General features: G+C 45.1%; 1 protein-coding gene across 2 annotated transcripts in view; it reads left to right on the forward strand.

Moving 5' to 3' along the window:
• The first annotated feature begins 12,173 nt into the window (after window positions 1–12,173).
• Window positions 12,174–19,953, forward strand: part of METTL27 (methyltransferase like 27) — an 87,312-nt gene continuing 79,532 nt past the window's right edge. For both annotated transcript variants that reach the window (XM_044283934.1, XM_044283931.1), the window contains exon 1: window positions 12,174–12,246. The gene's annotated coding sequence lies outside the window, so the exon portion shown is untranslated. The remainder of the gene's footprint in view (window positions 12,247–19,953) is intronic.

Consider the following 19,953-nt stretch of genomic DNA (forward strand, 5'->3'; position numbering starts at 1 on the left):
GATTTGCCTCATCTTGAGGAGAGAAAACATGTCCATCTTTGACTGTCGCAGGCTGATCCACAGCCTGCTCAGAGATTATTCCATTTTGGACAGACTGGACATTGATGAATAAGAGATCTAATAACCCTCACCTTCCTCCTCTCCGCCTTTTTTTTGCCTGTCCTTATATAAAGCTTTGAGCATGTGATTTCTCCTTCCTATCCCCTCTCCCCAAACCCCCTTCCCTATCTGTTAATTGATCGATTAGGAATGTTAGTGTAGCATCCAGTGTCATTGTATAGTGTAAGTTAGTCTATACTGTATTTTGTGCTGTCATGCAGTGTATGGTACATGGTGCTGTTTCTTGGCTTGGCATGTGTTTCAGTAGTTCATATGTATGACGGTGACAATTGATTTTAAGTAAAGCATTTTCAATCAAAAAAACATCTGCAGAAGAGGTACTGGCTTAGCTATCTTCCAAGTTATGCCTCAAGGCCTGTTTAAAAAGGTAAATCGTTGAATTATAGTCTTGGATAGCAACCTTGCATCTGGTGGCATCAAAGGCCCAGCTTTCTTTTAATTTTGAAAAGAGTGCTAATTTGCTTGCATTTTCAGGCATTTTTAAAATGTTTTTGAGAAGCCTATGGGGGAAAACACCAGAGAAAATGCTATAGCTAAAAAATCCTGTGATTTTATGAAAATGCCACTGATTCCAAAATGCCACTAAAATCCCACAATACCAAATACTGTGTACTTAGACAATTTAATATTTGGCTATAGATTTTTGAACTAATATATTGTTGCAGTTTATTAACTGTAAAAAAAATAAAGTGGTAGAAAACATTATGGAAACCATTGTCAATTGCTGTGTGTAACCCCAGGGATCCAAATTACATGTGTTCCTGGCCCCCTTATAGTCCATCAAAGCTATCTCTTCTAATGACCCAGCTGTATAAGCAGGACCAGGGACGAATGGGGTTTCAGTTTCTAACTGTAAGCTAGAATGTTACCCATTCAATGACAGCAAGCAGAGACATTCAAAACTACAACAGCCCACATTTATCTAAATATTCAGGCCAGTGCGACAACTTGTGTACAGATCTCACTGTCCTATGCTTGCCAATAGAGTGAAAAGTGGGTGTGGCCACTATATAGTGGGAATGGTCTCTATGTTTTAGGGCTCACGAACATGCCCATATTGCGGCCTGCAACCGGCTGTGTGCACTTCGTATCACGTATGCAGACCCTTTTACTTGAATGGGTCCACAATCTGCAAGATACGGAGCGGTGCAGAGGGGAGTCATGGAGCAGAAGGACTACAGAGTGCGTACCTCCACACCACAAAAAATAAAACATGTTCTATTTTTTTTGCGGTACAGACTGAATGTTTAAGTGAATGGGTCCGCATTTTCAAATGGTGCAAGTTCCTTGCAGACCGCTCTTTGTGGTCCACAGCAAGAGCCGCACACGTTAGTGTACATGAGCCTAAAATTTATTTAACAAGTATTTCAGGCTTTCAATATTGATGGTCTATCCTCAGGATTGGTCATCTATATCAGATCGGCACATGGTACGACACATTCACTTTGATGGGAGCAGCGCTACAGTTACCAGCTCCGTCCACTAGACAGTGAACAGAGTTGTGTAGTTCTGGTGGCAACATCTGGCGATAGATCTACTTAGAAATGGCTGATCGGTGGGGATGCAGGGTGTTGGACGCTGCAGCCTCTTTATACAGAAACCAAAACTATTGGGCGACACATGTAGGGGTGCACCTCCAATGAGGCCGGGTGAGGTGGCTGCCTCAGGTGGCGAGACCAAGAGAAGTCGCGAACATAAAATTTTCCGTTCACTAACGGCGAACTCGAATTTCTACAAATGTTCGCGAACGTGCGAACCGGGCGAACCGCCATTGACTTCTATAGGCAGGCGAATTTTAAAACCCACAGGGACTCTTTCTGGCCACAATAGTGATGGAAAAGTTGTTTCAAGGGGACTAACACCTGGACTGTGGCATGCCGGAGGGGGATCCATGGCAAAACTCCCATGGAAAATTACATAGTTGACGCAGAGTTGGATTTTAATCCATAAAGGGCATAAATCACCTAACAATCCAAATTATTTTTTTTTGAACAACGTGGTTTAAAACATCCAGTGTGTGTATACGATCAGGTATGATGTTGTATCGATCAGGTAGTGTAAGGGTTACGCCCGCTTCACAGACATTGACAGACCAAACTCCCCTTTTAATGCACCGCAAACAACCACAAACAGTCCATTTGCCCAACCGCAAACTTCCCATTTGCACAAGGTTGGATACCAAGCTAGCCATATCCCGTTGATGTCATTGAAGGTTTCTTCCTCCACCCAGCCACGTACAACACCAGGGGTCCCAGAAAGGTGAATTGAATTGATTTTTCGAATGGGGAGATGGTTAAAAAAACGCTTTCTCCCTCCCCTTTGTTTGAATCCACGGTCACTGCGTCTGTGCCGTGCAATTTAATGTCCCCCCCGATATGAGTGCTATTTTCTATAGTTCTCTCTTCTCATCAGTTTAATCCCTGTTATGTCCCCAATCTGGGGTCCATTTATTAAATGGATTTTTCGAACGGGGAGATGGTTAAAAAAACGCTGGCTCCCTCCCCTTTGTTTGAATCCACGCCACGGTCACTGCGTCTGCGCCGTGCAATTTACTGTCCCACCCGATATGAGTGGTATTTCCTGTAGTTCTCTCTTCTCATCGGTTTAATCCCTGTTACGTCCCCAATCTGGGGTCCATTTATTAAATAGATTTTTCGAACGGGGAGATGGTTAAAAAATTGCTGGCTCCCTCTCCTTTGTTTGAATCCACACCACGGTCACTGCGTCTGCGCCGTACAATTTACTGTCACACCTGATATGAGTGCTATTTTCTGTAGTACTATTCTCATCAGTTTAATCCCTGTTACGTGACATCCCCAATCTGGGGTCCATTTATTAAATTGATTTTTCGAATGGGGAGATGGTTAAAAAAACTCTGGCTCCCTCCCCTTTGTTTGAATCTAAGCCACGGTCACTGCGCCTGCGCCGTGCAATTTACTGTCACACCCGATATGAGTGCTATTTTCTGTAGTTCTCTTCTCATCAGTTTAATCCCTGTTACGTCCCATATCAGGGTGGGATTGCCTTTTGTGAAAAAAAATTTAGGCCGGGTACCTTCGACTGCCTTCACAGTGACAGACCAAACTCTGATACACCAAACTGAATTGATTTTAGGAACCGGGAGATGGAAAAAGCAGCTTGGTCGGTCCTCTTACTCCTAAATTGGGGCACTGCGCATGAACGGAGCAATGTGCTGTGACACCCTATATGAGTGGTGTCTTAACTAGTACTATTCTTATCAGTTTAATCCCTGTTACGTCCTTTATCCGGGGACGTGTGTCGAATTGATTAACCATTGTCGAATTAACGAACCATTACGAAATCCTGGAATAATTTAGTTCTGAGCTCTGTACTTGATTTGTATTGGAATTGACGGGGATTTTTAAATTGTCTGCATTATTTCTAATAAACTATTCAGAGACTTTATTATGATTTTTTTATTTTATGTATTAAAAACCCACCCATACAACTGAATTTTTTTTAATTTTATTTCTCTATGAAAAAACATCCAGCCGTCCGATCGCTTTAGGTCTGATCATAATGAAGCAACGGCCTTATCATCTGGGGTGTGGCAACATTGCCAACACACTCATACTGGTGATGATCGCTTCATTGTGATACGCAAGCCACTTCACCACAACAAGGTAACGATCACAAAAGGGGAATTGACACTTGTATGTGCCTTTTTTTGTTTTGTTTTGTTTTTGCAGCCACAGTGCAGCACCAGAGGCCAGAAAAATTAGGCATGTACACATGCCTGAAAAACAATGTTATTGTTGCAGCCGGCTGTAAAATTGATGTTTTCAAGGCAGAAAGGTGACTAAAACATTGCGGCTTGAACCCTAGTTGGTGGCGGAGAATTCACGAAAGTCATCCGATATGCAAACATTAAATACAGCAGCGTGGGGACCATTTTGAGGCCAAGGCATGTCATCAGGCCTTTTGTTAGTTAAACGTATCCCCTACTGTCAGTCCCTTTGGAATCCATGCCTCATTCATCTTAATGAAGGTGAGGTAATCAACACTTTTTTGACCGAGGCGACTTCTTTTGTCAGTAACAATGCCTCCTGCTGCACTGAAGGTCCTTTCTGACAGGACACTTGAAGTGGGGCAGGCCAGAAGTTCTATCGCAAACTTGGATAGCTCAGGCCACAGGTCAAGCCTGCACACCCAGTAGTCAAGGGGTTCATCGTTCCTCAGAGTGTCGATATCTGCAGTTAAGGCAAGGTAGTCTGCCACCTGTCGGTCGAGTCGTTCTCTAAGGCTGGATACCGAAGGGCTGTGGCGATGTGTAGGACTAAAAAAAAGCTCTGCATGTCCTCCATCAACAACACATCTGTAAAGCGCCCCTGTCCTTGCTGCAGTGGTCGCGGTAGGAGGAGGATTACTTTGACCTCTTCCCCAGTTAGATTCCCATTGTGCTGTGACATTCCCCTTATAAGCTGTGTAAAGCATATTTTTTAGTTTGGTTTTGAACTGCTGCATCCTTTCTGACTTCCGGTAATTTGGTAACATTTCCACCACTTTCTGCTTATACCGGGGATCTAGTAGCATGGCCACCCAGTACAGGTCGTTCTCCTTCATCCTTTTTATACGAGGGTCCCTCAACAGAAATGACAGCATGAAAGACCCCATTTGTACAAGGTTGGATGCCGAGCTACTCATTTCCCGTTCCTCCTCCTCACTGATGTCATTGACGGTCTGTTCTTGCCCCCCAGCCACGTACAAGACCACGGGTCCCAGATAGGTGACAACAACGAGCATCCTGGGATGCCTGCTGTGGTTGGTCTTCCTCCTCCTCAAAGCCACATTCCTCCTCTGACTCCTCTTCCTCATACTCCTCTTGCAGCGTTGCCGCAGGTCCGGCAAGCGATGATGACAAGGCTGTTTCTGGTGGTGATGGTGACCACAACTCTTCCTCTTCCTCTTCACGCTCATCTACAGCCTGATCCAGCACTCTTCGCAGGGCACACTCCAGGAAGAAAACAAATGGGATGAGGTCGCTGATGGTGCCTTTGGTGCGACTGACTAGGTTTGTCACCTCCTCAAAAGGACGCATGAGCCTACAGGCGTCCAGTAACGTGGCAAAAAAATTCCTAGCTCCGCAGAGGCTGTCCTAGCACCCCGGTAATACAAATACTCGTTGATGGCTTTTTCTTGTTGGAGCAGGCGGTCGAACATTAGGAGTGTTGAATTCCAACGTGTCGGGCTGTCGCAAATCAAGCGCCTCACTGGCATGTTGTTTCGGCGCTGAATGTCTGAAAGGTGCACCATGGCCGTGTAGGAACGCCTGAAATGGCCACACATCTTCCTGGCCTGCTTGAGGACGTCCTGTAAGCCTGGGTACTTAGACACAAAGCGTTGTACGATGAGATTCAACACATGTGCCATGCACGGCACATGTGACAACTTGCCCAAATTCAATGCCGCCAACAAATTGCTTCCATTGTCACACACCACTTTGCCGATCTCCAGGTGGTGCACGGTCAGCCACTGATCCACCTGTGCGTTCAGGGCGGACAGGAGTGCTGGTCCGGTGTGGCTCTCTGCTTTCAGGCAAGTCAACCCCAAGACAGCGTGACACTGTCGTGTCCGAGATGTGGAATAGCCCCTGGGGAGCTGGGGGAATACAGTTGATGTGCAGCCAGACACCGCAGCATAAGAGGACTCAGCCGAGGAGGTTATGGAAGAGGATGGAGTAGTAGAGGAGGTGGCAGTAGGCCTGCCTGCATGTTGTGGTGGTGTCACCAACTCCGCTGCAGAGCCACGCATTCCATGCTTGGCAGCCGTCAGCAGGTTGACCCAATGCGCAGTGTAGGTGATTTACCTGCCCTGACCGTGCTTTGCAGACCAGGTATCAGTGGTCAGATGGACCCTTGCCCCAACACTGTATGCCAGAGATGCCATGACTTCCTTTTCAATCAATGAGTAGAGGTTTGGGATTGCCTTATTAGAAAATAAATTTCGTCCGGGTACCTTCCACTGTGGTGTCCCAATAACGACACATTTTTTGAAGGCCTCAGACTCCACCAGCTGGTATGGTAAAAGCTGGCGGGCTAAGAGTTCCGTCAAGCCAGCTGTCAGACGCCGGGCAAGGGGGTGACTCTGTGACATTGGCTTCTTACGTTCAAACATTTCCTTTACAGACACCTGACTGTGGGCAGATGAGATGGAACTGCTGAAGGTGAGAGGCGGAGTGGCGGGTGGTTGAGAGGGGGCAAGGAAGACAGCAGTGGTTGACAAGGCTGAAGATGCTGGACCAGGAGGAGGATGGTGGCTTTAAGCTTGTGTGCTGCTTCTACTCGTCATCATGTGTTGATCCCATAGGCGTTTGTGAGTTGTGGGAAATCCAACACCTACCAAAGCAGTTGTACCTAGGTGGGTGTTGGATTTCCCACGACTCAGTTTCTTTTGGCACAGGTTGCAAATGGCATCGCTGTTGTCAGAGGCAGACACACAAAAAAAATGCCACACTGCTGAGCTTTGCAATGACGGCATTTTGGTAGTGGCAACAGCATGCGTTGATTGGCGTGCTGTTTGGCTGACCCCGGGTGCCGATACATGCTGTCTGACTGTGCCACTAGCTCCTTGCGACGACCTCCCCCTGCTTCCAACTCGTCTCCTCCTTCTCTCTGTATCCCCTTCTCAACTTCCCCCCTCTTCTTCTTCTCTTCGAGCAGGCACCCACGTGGCATCCACGGACACATCATCATCATCAACCACTTCAATTGTATTTGACACCTCAGCAAAGGAAGCAGCAGCAGGTACAACATCATCATCATCATCACACTGTACGTCCATGTGTGTAATGCTGCCTGACTGAGACATATCCCTGTTATCTACATCCCCTGGCAATAATGGTTGCGCATCACTAATTTCATCCAACTGATGTGTAAATAACTCCTCTGAGGGATCAAGTGAAGCGGCTGTGGTGGCTGTGGTGGTAGTGGTGGTGGTGGCGGCGGGCGGGAGAGTGGTAACTTGAGAGCAGGTGACCAAAGCTGAGCTGGAGGAGGATGGTGCGTCAAGGTTCCTAGCGGAAGCTGTTGAAGATTGGGTGTCCTGTGTAAGCCAGTCAACTATTTTCTCCGAATTTTTTGGGTTCAGGGTACGTGGCCTCTGAACACTGGGCATTATTCCAGGGCCAGTGGAAATCACAGCACCACGAACACGACGGCCCCTGCGGCGTGGCCTGCCTCTGCCTGTCATTTTTTATTAGATAAGTTTTACTATGCGTGCAAGGTACTGTGCCACCCTATATAAGTGGTGGGCAGTGGGCACAGTACAGTATGTGTGGGGGCCTGACACACACAGGCTTGCAAATGTGATTAGATCACAGTTAAATTTGAAATAGATTTTTTTTTCTGCAAGGTATTTGAGTGAATTACACCCTGTAATGGTATGAGTGCAGGCCTAGCCACTAGCCAGTGGCCACAATACAGTATGTGTGGGCGCCTGACACACAAGGGCTTGCAAATGTGATTAGATCCCAAAAAATTTAAATAGATTTTTTTTTCCTGCAAGGTATTTGAGTGAATGACACCCTGTAACGGTATGAGTGCAGGCCTAGCCAGCCACTAGCCGGTGGCCACAATACAGTATGTGTGGGGGCCTGACACACACGGGCTTGCAAATGTGATTAGATCACAGTTACATTTTAAATATATTTTTTTTTATCTGCAAGGTATTTTCTGTCACACCCTGTATGAATGGTGTGCACTGTGCACACAATGCGGTCTATGACTGAGCCTGCAGCCTCTCACACATGGGCAGCCAGGCAACTGCAATATATATATATGAAAAAAAAGCACACTATTGTACCAGCCCTGAAAAGGGCTTTTTGGGGTGCTGTCAGGACGCTGTTCTAACAGCAGATGAGTCTGTGGACACAGAACAATGCCCTAGCTAACGCTTTCCCTATTGAATCAGCAGCAGCAGTACTGTCCCTCCTCTCTCTGTGAATGCAGTTTCCGAATGAATCTAAAATGGATGCTGTCCAGGAGGTGGGAGGGTCTGGGAGGGAGGGTCTACTGCTGATTGGCTGGAATGTGTCTGCTGACTGTGAGGTAGAGGGTCAAAGTTTACTCAATGATGATCTATAGGGGGCGGACCGAACATCGCATATGTTCGCCCGCAGCGGCGAACGCGAACAAGCTATGTTTGCCGGGAACTATTCGCCGGCGAATAGTTCGGGACATCACTAGCGAGATCTAGAGACAAGAGGGGGCAGTGGCAGGGCCATGAGAAATGAGCGCTTCCATTGTGGAAGTGCTTATCTCTCGATATTCATGTGTATCACACAGGGCCATCTTTAATATTGATTGGACCCTGGGCAAAAATTTACTTGTGCCCCCTGGATCCCGCCTTCCCACACCCTAGCATGCAATCACGGCCTCCACCACAACACACACACACAAAAAATCCACACACCTGGTATAAATACTTCCAGTTCTGAAGACTCCAGCGGCTCAGGATCAGTGCTCTAGGCAGCTGGGCTCAGGCTGGAAGTGGGCACCGCTCTGCAGGAAGGAGACCAGGGCTCGGTTCACCCTAGCGTTACAGTGCACCACAGAGTATGCAGTATAGCACCCTATAGTATACAGCAACCCATACTATGCAGTATAGCACCCCACACTATACAGTATACAACACCTCACAGTATACAGTAGAGCAGTATAGCACCCCACAATATACAGCACCTCACAGTATACAGCACCCCACACTCTACAGCCCCCCACACTATACAGTACAGCAGTATAGCACTCCACAATATACAGCACCCACAGTATACAGCACCTCACGGTATACAGCACCCCAAAATATACAGAATATCCCACCTTACAGTATACAGCACCCCAAACTATACACTATACAGCCCCCACACTATACAGTACAGCAGTATAGCACTCCACAATATACAGCACCTCACGGTATACAGCACCCCAAACTATACAGAATACCGCACCTCACAGTATACAGTACCCCACAGTATACAGCATCCCAAAATATACAGCCCCCCACAGTATAAAGCACCCCACAGTATACAGTATACAGCACCCCCATAGTATACAGTAGAGCAGTATAGCAACCCCACTATACAGTAGCTTACAGTATATTAGCATTACAGCCCCTGTCACCTTTTCCTGATGTAATCTTGTCAAAAAAAAGCTCCACAATTATGGGAAACTTCTCCTGCAGCAACACTCCTGGACTTAGAAAGGACCTGTGATGACCTCATAGCCATGTGACCAGTAATATTGCTAGGTTACTGGTCACATGGTGATGATGTCATCTAAGGTCCTAGAAAATCACAGCTCTCACAGTACGCTGCCTGGAGTGCTGGCAGGCAGGCATGGCAGCACCCCCCCTGTGTAGCTGATAGCCTGATACTCGAGGCAGTGGCAGCAGGGCTCAAGAGCAGCTGCCTTGGGCCCCCCAGGAGCAACTGGGCCTGGGGCAGCTGCCCCTTTTGCCCATTGTTAAAGACGGCCCTGGTATCACAGTATTCATGTGTATCACAATAGGGCTGGGGGGGGTTCAATTTTCGCCTCAGGCAGCAGAAAGGCTACGTGCACCCCTGTGCACATGGAAGGGGAAAATGTAGGGAAGGGGACCTAGCTGAGTAGACACTGACATCCCCGGGCCCATGATGCACGTAATCTGCCCCAGGGTATATTATTGTGTGACATGCAGTATAATAGTATTCATACAATAAACAGATTATGTACCTGTTTGAAATACTGCATTATTAGCGCAAATCTAGGATATCATTAATTTTCTCAGTTTCAGGCAGTCCAAATTGCACCTTTTAATAAATATAGTGCAAGCCACTCCAATTATATATGTTTTTAACATATCGAAGGCCGATCATAATAAATATAAGCTATATTAAGATATATTAGGGTACTTTCACACTAGCGTTAGTGTGATCCGGCAGGCAGTTCCATTCTGGGAGCTGCCTGCCGGATCTGCCGATCAGTGCGACAACTGACAGCATTTGTAGACGGATCCGGGTGCGGATCAGTCTACAAATGCATTACAAGAACGGATCTGTCTCTCTGCTTGTCATGCGGATGGACAGATCCGTCTTGCAGTCTTTTTCACAGTTTTCCTGGTCTGCGCATGCAGTTGTTTTGCAATGCCGAATCCGGCACTAATGCAAGTCAATGGGAATTAATGCCGGAGACTGATCAGACATATTGTACAGACATAACTACAGCATGCTGCGGTATTATGTCCGGCCAAAACACCTGACAGTGACTGAACGGAAGCCATACTGATGCAAACTGAACGGATTTCTATTCATTCAGAATGCATTGGGATATGCCTGATCAGTTCTTTTCCGGCATAGAGCCCTTTTGACGGAACTCAGTGCCGGAAAAAAATAATGCTATCCTGAAAGTACCTTAGAAAATAGCTTTTCATCACACAACGGCTTATTTTCACTAAATCAGAAAACCCTTTAACTAAAGAAGGGGCTGTTAGCAGACGGAGGAATTATTTTCCAAAAATGCTCTCTTCCTAGTAAACCGTGTATAAAGGACCCTTCTATTCTAGGTAAAGCAAGAACTAACACATAATCAACACCTCGAAAATTAAGTGATGTTTAAAGTACCAGTGTGGTGTATAACAGGTCCAGGGCCATGCTTCCCCTGGATGAAGTTCATTTAGTCTAGACATCTCATGCCAAAGCACCAAAAAGTCTTAGGGTATGAGCGAAAGCGAAAAGTATCTGTCAGGATAAACTGGGAGGATCACTGAGCTGTATGCAGTGATTCGATCCTCACTGATCCCTGTATCCGATCCATGGATCTGTGGATCCGCAAAACACATACAGACATCTGAATGGAGCCTTACAGGGGGGTGATCAATGACAGGGGGGTGATCAGGGAGTCTATAAGGGGTGATCACCCCCCTTTCATTGATCACCCCCCTGGAAGGCTCCATTCAGACGTCCGTATGTGTTTTGCGGATCCGATCCATGGATCCGTGGATCCGCAAAACACATACGGACCTCTGAATGGAGCCAGCCTTACAGGGGGGTGATCAATGACATGGGGGTGATCAGGGAGTCTATATGGGCTATATGTCATTGATCACCCCCCTGTAAGGCTCCATTCAGACGTCCATATGTGTTTTGCGGATCCGCTGGTCCATGGATCGGATTCGTAAAACACATACGGACGTCTGAATGGAGCCTTACAGGGGGGCGATCAATGACAGGGGGGTGATCAATGACAGGGGGGTGATCAGGGAGTTGACAGGGGGGTGATCAGGGAGTCTAATATGGGGTGATCTAATAAGGGGTTAATAAGTGACCGGGGGGGGGGGGGTGTAGTGTAGTGGTGTTTGGTGCCACTTATTAATGAGCTGCCTGTGTCCTCTGGTGGTTGATCAAAGCAAAAGGAACCACCAGAGGACCAGGTAGCAGGTATATTAGACGCTGTTATCAAAACAGCGTCTAATATACCTTTTAGGGGTTAAACAAATTGCATCTACAGCCTGACAGCGAACGATCGCCGCTGGCAGGCTGGAGATCAGCTAGTTTACCTCCGGTTCGTGTGAACGAGCGCGCCTGTGTGCGCACGATCACAGGAAATCTCGCGTCTTGCGAGATGACGCCCCGGCGCGTCCAGGAGGAATAACAGGGCTGCGGTCCTGTAGTGGTTACAATGAACTGGGGAGGTGTGCTGTCCTTGGAGAACATGGACGTGTGAATGAGGGTTGGCTGCATACAGTGCGGATTATGCATGGTTTTTGCACACGGATTTTGTGCAGAAAACAGAAGCGTAATACCAGCAAAGTGTATACGATTAGATAGATCTCATGTACACATTGCTTTCTTTCTTAGGTGCAGATTTTAAAATCTGTAGCAAGTAAATTGTTTGGATCTGCGGAAAATCCACATCTACACAACAAAAACAACACAATAAATAGTGCGGATTCCATGCTTCACATAAATCTGCAGTGTGTGCAGCCGCCCTTAGTTCTGCAGACTGGGAATACAGCTGTACGACAGTCCCACACTTTGGGAGCCAGCCTGCAGTGCAAGGCAGGACTTCCTGGCTCCCAGTGCATTCTGGGAGCTGCAGCATCTACGTACAAGCCTGACATCGTGCTGCTAAGGTATTGTACTGACAAACACTCTTGTTTTTTTCTGGGATAAGGGCTTACCTTAGGCTACTTTCACACTCGCGTTTGCTGCGGATCCGTCATGGATCTGCACAGTCGGATCCGTTCAGAGAATACAACTGTCTGCATCCGTTCAGAACCGGATCCGTTTGTATTATCTTTAACATAGCCAAGACGGATCCGTCTTGAACACCACTGAAAGTCAAAGGAGGACGGATCCGTTTTCTATTGTGCCAGATTGTGTCAATGAAAACGGATCCGTCCCCATTGACTTACATTGTGTGTCAGGACGGATCCGTTTGGCTCAGTTTTGTCAGACGGACACCAAAACTCTGCAGGCAGCGTTTTGGTGTCTGCCTCCAAAGCGGAATGGAGACGGAACGGAGGCAAACTGATGCATTCTGAGTGGATCCTTTTCCATTCAGGATGCATTAGGGCAAAACGTATCCGTTTTGGACAACTTGTGAGAGCCCTGAACGGATCTCACAAACGGAAACCAAAATGTCAGTGTGAAAGTAGCCCTAGCTGTCAGGAGGATCTTTAGAAGGGTGTCAGGAGGACACATGAATCCCATTAACCTTTTCTTGTCATATGTATCTATTTGTAATAAAAGACCAGCAGCTGTCAGTCCATAAATTCAGCTACACATGAGAAATGTGTAAATTAAGACGTGTTTTATGAAGTCCTTTTCCAAGGGTCTGATCCATGTTTTTTAATATATGTAATGAAAATTGGATTAGCCTTTTTTACAGAATCAACCTCATAAACAGTCCTTCTTGGCAAAAAAAATGGGACATAATGCCAGAAAACATAGCGGAAAGATTGGTAAAGCTGTTCTAGCCAAAGCTGTATATTCTCCAAGAGGGTTCTGTAGCCTAAATAGTTTGTGTCTGTTTTTTGCTTGCTTCATTGTTTTATGATATATGAAAACAGGCACAATCTATGTGTCTTTTCTGGCTTGGACATTTTCAGTTTATGCCAAGGCGCATATTTCTTGTCTGTTTTTTATTTTATAAATCGATATTGTACATAACAGCCTTGAAAAATGTGCTGTGGCCAAACAGGCAGGAAAAAAAAAAGTTAATGTTTTGTCTATTGGATAATATAGCAACCAGGCGTTTCTGCCAAAACCACTCACTTTTCATGTTACACTTGTCACACAATAAAGGAGAAGTCTCCATCTTTTTTAGACATGGTATTAAGACGCTGAAGTTAATGGTGTGTACAGGACAGCGCTTGGCAGTGGTGAAACGTACTGTACCGTAATTACGATGCAAAATATGGAAGCATTTTGGAAAGCGGCGCCATAGCTAAGGTTCTAGCTGATCCAGCGTGTGAACCATCTCCCCTCATTTGAAAGTAGATTTGCAAGGTCATATGGCAGGACAGAAATTTAAAATGACATGTATTATAGAGCTGTAGGCACTCTGGTTGTCTATGTATGGTGCTTCTATGAGGCATCATATTCTCCCCTGGAAGAAACATTTCTGGAAGGAATGCCTCAGTAACAAGGCATGCATTGGAGCAGGCCACATTTAAAATCAGAGACACAGAGCTATTGTATGTATCCAAAAGACTTTATGGGTGCCACATGGACCCACAATATACACTGCACAAGGTGCAAAGTGTCCCTCAGATTTTATCTAGTGCCCAATCTAGTGTGAAGATACACTAGTTTACTACTTACTTATTAGAAGGAACCTGTCAGATCCTCCGAGTCATATTAATTACAACATGAACATTACTGCTGCCACTGGCCTCAGATCACTAATTTGGATGTCCATACTCCCCCCTCCCCCTACTATGTGCCTGCAAACTGGTGTCCTCTGTAGTGAAGTCCCTGTATGTGGGTGAAAAGGTGAATACCAGGGAACCACATTGACAGTGCCCTCAGGAATAGCCGCTAGTCAAATCCATTCAGTGGCACCGTTAGTCACACCTGCTGCATTACAGTTTGCTCAGGCCATGGACCCCAAGCCTGGGATACAGGATCTGTTCAAGTTGCTAACTACTCAGCGAATTTATCAAGAAAAAAATGGCTCCAATATCTGAACATCAGGCGCAGTCTACCACTCATCCCTGTAGTACCAATTTGCACTTGTCATTACCGTCACGCTATAAAGAAGACCCCGGGAACTGCTGAAGCCTTCTTAATCAGTGTACCATAAAATTCAAGCTTGAAGCACACCAGTTTCCTACAAATCATGTAAAAGTGGTCTTCATTGTGTCTCTTATCTGGGAAAGCATTGGCTTAAGCAACACCTCTCTGGTAAAGTGGAGATTCCCTGACTACCAACCTGTACAAGTCCATGACTACCTACCACAGGGTCTTTGAGAAGCCTGGCCAGACTGCTTCAGCTGCATCATACTTGCTATTTCTCTGGCAGGACAACTTGACTGTGAACCAGTATGCCATCCAGTTCACCACACTGTCTGTGGAGATGTTATGGAATAATCAGGTTCTGGTAGAAGTCTTCTGGGAGTGTCTGGCAGGTCAAATCAAAGACGAGCTTGCAGGCAGAGAATGACCAGATACTCTGAAAAGCATCTGAGGAAGAGCTAAGACACAAGAATGGTTTGTGTCTGTACTGTTGTGGTAGAGCTCATTATGTACAGAATTGCCCTCTCAAGTCAGAAAACTCCAGTGCCTAAAATTAGTAGGAGAGATGATCCTAGATGAAGACAACCTCTCTCTAAATCTGACTATTCAAATAGTCCTGGTTTTGTTCATTTCTCTGAACAGGCTTTTCTGGACTCTAGTTCTGCTAGCAGCTTCATGCATCTGGCCTTAGTTTCCCATACCTACTATTTGCCTGAAGCTGTCCTTGGCTGTGGCCTCAGTTAACATAGTCCCTCTCCCTGAACCTATGCTGTACTCTACTGCCCCATGGGAGGTCTCAATGACATTTATGTTGCCTGGCTACAGTTCGTCCAGTCCTGAGGCCTCAAATTCCCCCAAACCTCCATGGACTACCATCTTAATATGCCAATGAGGCAGGTGTTTTTGGTAAGAAGGAAGCTGAAACTCTGCCACCTCATAGGCCATTTGACTTATTGCCTGGCACCACTCCTCCACATGCTTGTGTATACCCAGTGGCTCTTCCAGAGAGACAGTGCTATAACAGATTACTGTATATAAAAAGGAATCTGGAGAGAGGATTCATCTCCAAGTCTTCCTCCCCTTCTTGAGCCGGCTTCTCAAGAAAAAGGATGGTTCTCTACGACCCTATATAGATTACCAAATTATGTCTGTTGCTTCTATTATGGTCAAGGACATTCCTTCAGAGAAAACATTAGTTACTACAGCCAACAGGAAGCAAATTCTTGCGTCTGGACATAAATGAAAAATTTCTGGTCATCCTGCAGCCTGCAAGACGTTAGACCTCGTTTCTGGCCAGCACTTTGCCGGGACATCTGTGATCATGTTACCTCCTGTGCCACATGTGCACAAAACTATTTTTTTCACAAAGACCTGTGGTTCATCTTCTTCCTTTTTCCAGGCCAGGCTCTCCATGGCGACATATTTCAGTAGACTTCATCACATATACTATCTGCCTCCATCCTTCAGTTCTTTGATCTCGGTAGTTTCTCCAAGATGACTCCTTTCATTCCTATGACTGGTCTTCCTACTGCTGCTGTCCACTTCACTAACATATTAACAAGCACATTTTCCATCTGCATGGTTTGCCCCAGCACTTTGTCTCTGACCAGTGAAGTTCTGCAGGTCCCTTTGTAGATTGCTGAGTGTCAAATTTGGTTTCTTATCAGTATATCATTCTCAGTCCAGTGAGCAGATAGATTGTATTAACCAACTGTTGTAGAATTATCTACACTGTTTCATCTATTCCCACCATTACTACTGAGTACCTACTGCTTCCCTGCAACTAATTCTCTAATAACAACCACTCTCACAAGTCTACTGGCAATTCCCATTTTTAAATTTATATATGTACAACATCTGTGGATTCTACTTCGTGTTCCAGTTTCCTCTGAGATTCCATATGCCAATTCTACTGTCAAGGACTTCCTCCAGATCTGGTAGGAGACTAAATATTCCCTGTTCCAGGTGACTTCTTACCTGAAAAGATCTGCTGACTGGAGACATAGGCCACCATGGCACTTTTCCCAAGGAGACAAAATCTAGCCATCCTCCAGAAACATCTGTATGAGAAGCCATACTATAATGTTCGCTCCTTGATTCTTGGGTCCTTTTGAGTTTTCAAAACAGATGACCCCTGTTTGCTATAAGTTATGCTTTCCAACTTCTCTGTATATCCCCAATTCCTTTCATGTTTCGCATCTCAAAGCATTGTTGCTCAACCTCTACTCCAGGTCTTCGGTTTCTGCTTCCGTTCCAGTTGTTCTGAAGATGAGTTCAAGATAAAGAAAATTCTTGATGTCAGCAAGGTTGGGAGGAAAACTTTTTATTTGCTGGATAGGCAGGGATATGGTCCTAAAGAAAAGTCTTGTGAGCCTTCCAAGAACATCAATGCACTGGCTTTTCTTGTAAAATTCCACCTTCGGTCTGGACCAAAGAAGAGGAGGTGTGGGGTGTACTGTAATGCCAATGGTCTATTCCCGCTGGCCACCTCTTTCCCAGTATGCACAGCTCCACAATAGCAACTCTTCTTGCTGCCTCCCCCTGCAGGCTGCTTTTGGCTTTCTCCACCTCCTTCCTCCTGGTGCATGCTCTCATAGGTCCGTACACCAGGGACAGAAGTCACATGGGCTAATATGTCCCCAGCCTGACAGCATTCCCTGGTGTATTTATTCCCACAGGGGAAGGTGCCTGATCAGTAGGTTTCTATTGGCTAGTCCTGCAAGGTTGCTCTATAATGTATTCTGACCTCCTGTGTCTGACGTCCCCCTATTTGCCATATTGACCCTGACCAATTTCCTGTTTTCCAAAATTGCACAAACTCTGCCAGTCCTGACCTCAGCTTCTCTTTGACAACTTCTGTCGGATCCTTTGTTGCCATTCTATGATGTCTCTTGACCCACCTGGGATAGCAGCCTCTGAAAGTAGACTACTCGTAGAAGTAGCAGCCCATGCAACAAAGTCCAGAACCCCTTATAGGGATGAAAGAGTGACTACCAAGGGACCACCGTAACAATGCCCTTAGGAGTAGCCCCAAGAACGTATTTGAGACCTAGGAGATTAGATTATTCAACCCCATTAGATTGCAGCCCATGTGCCTATAATATCTTTTCACTTGTCTTCCCAGGCTGGCCAAATATGTAAATATGTTTCTAGTAAAAATGTTAAATTGTATAAAATATCTAAATGTGAATATATTGTCTGAGAAGCCAAAGAATGCAATGTAATTTCTTTACAGGGTAAAATAAATCACTAAATTCTTAGAAATTACTTCTTGAACTGTACAAAGCCAGAACATTTACAACAGATCAGTTGTCTATTAAAGCTCTCTAGAAGATCTGAAGTTGGGAAAGCCACATCAATAACTTTCCAAAACTTAAACTTTGACTTGAAGTCTGTATTCCAATATTTTAGTCATATCTGGAAGATGTAAAATTTCTGGAATGTATATAAAAGGAGACTTTTCATTTTGATTGGAAATAATCCATATGGATGTTTTAACATACCATTATATTTAATATAGATCAACGTGGCTGTCATCAGTTTTATGGATACATATTAAAATAGCTGATGATGAGCTATATCACAACCACATGAATACATCAAGAATATTTTGTCCTTGTGTCTACCTAGAAGATTTGTGTAAAATTAATTCTTCTAAGAAATTATACAAAATCAATACATAGTCCCATTTATGTACCTATGACATTGGGTAACACAATATGTCACATCCCTATACAGTACAGTAGTGGTCCGCAACTTGTGTCTCTGTAGCTTTAGCGGAACAAGAATACCCATTGCATGCTGTAATATCATTATTAAAATTAGGTATTATGTAATGACATAGCATTAGTGATCATGTGGACAATTGCCAATTATCTTATGTCATTCATCGACCACTTGCAGAGAAGCTTGTATATAATAATGAGAAATTAATGAAAAATAAAAAGTGATTTTTATTTTTTCATGCTCAGTCACTTGTTTGAAGTCACTTTAAAGGGGTTGGTAGTTAGTAAATGGTTGGATCACACTCTAGGTGCCAAAATTTTCGTGGGTGTCAAGAGACGGTTCCCAGGCCGAGTTGCAATGTAGTGAAAGACTCCTGAAAACTACTTGTATGTTTTAAGTGCAGTACTTTATTGCATGGGCTGTTTTCCAGTTCACATAAATTAAACGTTTTTCGGCATATAGTCTTCTTCAGATCACTGGAATAGTTATACAAGATAAGGCAATAATTAGTGCAGTTATAGACTTGAATTAGTGGGTGGTCATCCTATTGAGGTGAAGAATCCTGGGCGATCATGTGCTAGGTGTGACGGAGACCAACATAGATTGTCCGTGTATTTGGGAGGATACCCTTGGGTGAATCCGGATGGTATTAGGTTGCCGAAGTGCATCAAGGACGTATGTTAAGGAAAATTGCCTTTTTAGATCTTGGCATGAACAGACTATTATATTAGAAATAACCGTACATTGCATGCAGTAATGAGAACTTATACAGACATGAAACATAATACATATATAAAAAACAAGGTTGAGCATGGGGTGTAGACAGTTGTGAGGACGTTTAGATCCTTAGTATGCAGATAATGGTGGCCCTTTAGCCAATAAAGAGATGCAGATGTCTATGGAGATGTAGGTATCCTTACCTGGATGAGCCCCTTGTGCTGGTATTTCAATGTGGACTGCTATGGTCCGTGCTTGGGGGCTCTGTGGCCTAGAGGGTGCTTGTGGGATGTAGGCTGTTGCCCTGTGTTTTGGTGCCATGTTTGGGAGCGTGGCTCGTGCCTTTACAAAACCACCAGGCCGCCCAAAAGTCTCCTCATCAGACTCCATTTTATCGCCATTATCCATATTTCTCGAAAAAATACTCACTCCCAAGATCAAAACTACCAAATCTTTTTTACTTGACATATCAACATTCCTTTAAATAATAAGGGACATCAAACAGGTCCACCCAAACTCGATTCTAGTCACATTAGATGTAGTCAGCCTATATATGTCCATCACGCATACCAAGGGACTCACAGCCACTACAAGGTTCTAAGAAGCAACTTATACTGACAGTGAGGTGGTCTACCTCTGCATGGACCTTCTATAGTTGGTTCTTACTGAGAACTTTTTCATGTTCCAGGACACATTCTATGTTCAGAAACGTGGGACCGCCATGAGCGTGCATACGGCGCCGCCCTATGCTAATGGTTGCATGGCCATGTTTGAGGAAGAACACATATATACAGACACCAATTTCCAACAACATGACATATTATGGAAAGGTTACATAGATGATGTCTTTTGTATATGGAACGGAAGTGCAAAATCCCTACACACTTTCTCGTCCACGATTAATGCTATATGGCCCGAACTGCAATTCACCTTACATCAGAGCCACAGCTCAGTAAACTTCCTAGACACAGAAGTGTATAAGGACCTAGACGGTACCCTACACATTGACCTCTTTACCAAACCCACAGACCGCAATAGTCTACTGCATTACTCCAGCTTCCATCCTAGCAGTATGAAAAAATCCCTTCCACGCTCTCAGTTCAAAAGAGTATCCAGGATTGTTGATAACACGACAATCAAAGACAAGAGGCTACTTG

The sequence above is a fragment of the Bufo gargarizans genome, chromosome 3 (assembly GCF_014858855.1).
Source record: "Bufo gargarizans isolate SCDJY-AF-19 chromosome 3, ASM1485885v1, whole genome shotgun sequence".
Taxonomy (NCBI): domain Eukaryota; kingdom Metazoa; phylum Chordata; class Amphibia; order Anura; family Bufonidae; genus Bufo; species Bufo gargarizans.